At 44.4% G+C, this 2,500-nt stretch overlaps 1 protein-coding gene across 1 annotated transcript in view; it reads right to left on the bottom strand.

The window, feature by feature from the left end:
- The window catches only part of syt15 (synaptotagmin XV), a gene marked incomplete at both ends in the record, with an annotated part of 18,753 nt that overhangs the window by 6,789 nt on the left and 9,464 nt on the right, over positions 1-2,500 (bottom strand). The window lies entirely within an intron of this gene.

The raw sequence follows: 2,500 nt of genomic DNA, 5'->3' as shown, positions 1-2,500 counted from the left end.
CTGAACTACACCTCCCCAAATCAGAGCAAGCAAGCTGCCATTTCCGCTCACGAAAATATATATTTAGAATATCTTTACCTTTGTTTTCCTGACGAAAATAGACGATTTGCTCGCTCTTATCGTCGTACAATAGTATGATGTTGGTTTTCTCAGACACATCCATTAATCTCCATTAATTGTCAATGGCATTGAATGTTTGTCTATAGGACAAACATCTCTATAGCTGTATGTAGGATAAATGTTTGTCTATAGGACAAACATCTCTATAGCTGTATGTAGGATAAATGTTTGTCTATAGGACAAACATCTCTATAGCTGTATGTAAGATAAATGTTTGTCTATAGGACAAACATCTCTATAGCTGTATGTAGGATAAATGTTTGTCTATAGGAAAAACATCTCTATAGCTGTATGTAGGATAATCAATAATTGGAAAATGCAATATTTGAGGTGTATTTGTATTTCACGCCACGCCATGCCACACACACACACACACACACACACACACACACACCGCTCTTAAAACCACACGTCATCATTATGTGTTATATTATATCATTATGTTATATTAAAACCATACGTCATCATTATGTGACATGTGATTTTAAGAGCGGAATGAACAGGCCCGGAGTGGAACACCAAATCAGGCCGGGAGTTATACGCCCTTGGCAGGCCACACCGCGCGCGCTAAGCGCGCGCCGAAATTTTGGGGGCCCTTGGGGTACATTTTGGGGGCCTTTGCAGCAATTTCACATGAGAAATGTACCATCTGATGTTATTTATATTATTAACTTCTTCCCTCCATTAACACAAGACACACAACGTAGTTGTGCTGCAGCAACACTGCCTGAATTGAATTGAAATTGACTGTGGCTGGCCTGGCCTGAGCTTAGGAGAGATTTATTTTTTGCTGGCCTGACCTGATGCAAAACAAACAGCCAGGCCACTAGGGGGCAGGCCACCGGGAATCGTCCCGGTGCTCCCGATGGCCAAACCGGGCCTGGGAATGAATGTGGATGTCACATTCCGTGCTCAACCAATCAAATCATCACTATGTGGTACACGCAGACACACAAAGCTGCTTGTGAGTGATAGTGGGTGCCCCAGACAAACAAGTCAAAGGCACCGCTCACGTCACACAAGTGTCATTTTTTTGCCGTTTTGTGAATTTGTCAGATTTGAGTGGCCCCTCCTAGACACAGGTTTAATGTTTGTCTTTAGTTCAAAGTTTGTTTAGTAAACGCATTGACAATGAAGGGAACATTTACGCCATAATGTGTCGTTTACGTCATATTGTCTCTTTATTGTTAATGGCGTTTAATGTTTGTGTTGGCACCGTTTGTTTTACATCACCTAATCAACATGACTGAGTTAGACTTTAATATATTAGCGCCCCTCACTTCACACGGGTGTGATTTCTATTATTTATATTTCCTTCTTTATCGTAGGCATGCTTTTATCATGTCGGCGTCGTCGGGTTGTTATTGTTGGTTGTCATGGCTGCCAGTTCCCACCTGATGTTGTGTGTGAGCTCCGACTGCTCCAGACCGTACTGAATAACTGCTAGCTTACATAATGTCTTGAGGCTCGGACTGAAGTCTAAGACATACAGGTTATCAGGGGTGGTGTTTCCTCCTAAGAGGAACATACGATCTCCCACCATGCATGCAGCAGCATATCTCATACATCGTTCCCGGTCCTTTCCCTTGGGCTCAACCTTCTTCCAGGAGAAGGTCTCTGGACGGAATTTCCACACATCCACATCATTGAGGGGCTTATTGTTCCACTTCCAGCCACCAAATATGTACAGCTCTCCATTGTAGGTAAAGGCTGAATGACCACTGCGTTCTTCAGGAAGAATCTGTGCTGAAGGTGTGCTCATCCAGAGGTCGGTCTCTGTGTCAAACATTCTGATGGTGTTGCAGAAACGACCCCCCATATAGCCCCCAAATACAAACATCTTTGTTCCAATGATGGTAGCAGAGTGATGGTGTGAAGCAGGAGGTGGAGTTCCTCTGGTGTTAATTAAAGACCAGACCATTGTGCTGGTGTCCAACTTGTACATGTCATTAGTGTATCCAGTAAGCTTGGTGTATCCTGGACCTCCATAGATAAACATGACCTTCTCCAACACACAGGCTGAGTGGTAGTACCTCTCCTCTGGAACAGTGCCAGAAACCCTGGGTTTGAACCATCTGTAGGCGTCAACATCAAATTTATAAAGCACATTGCAGTACTCCCATAACCGGTATCCTTCCCATATGTAGACTGTATCTTCAACCAACACAGCTGTGTAGCCAGAACGTCTGGATGGAACCTCTAGGGGGCGTCCTCCTCCTCTTCTTCCAGGGGTGACTTGGGCCAGCTTCCTCCAGCATAAAGACACTGTGTTGAAGACGTGAACATCAATGTGATCACTGTCTCCTCCAAAGCAGTACAGCTTGTCCTGCAGCACCACAGCTGCATGGAGACTTCTCTCTGCTCCTCCTTTCAGATGGAC

Source organism: Protomyctophum parallelum (genome assembly GCF_964188405.1).
Source record: "Protomyctophum parallelum genome assembly, chromosome: 17".
Taxonomy (NCBI): Eukaryota; Metazoa; Chordata; class Actinopteri; order Myctophiformes; family Myctophidae; genus Protomyctophum; species Protomyctophum parallelum.
Note: the sequence above shows the minus strand (reverse complement) of the source record. Positions and strands in the feature narration are given on the sequence as shown.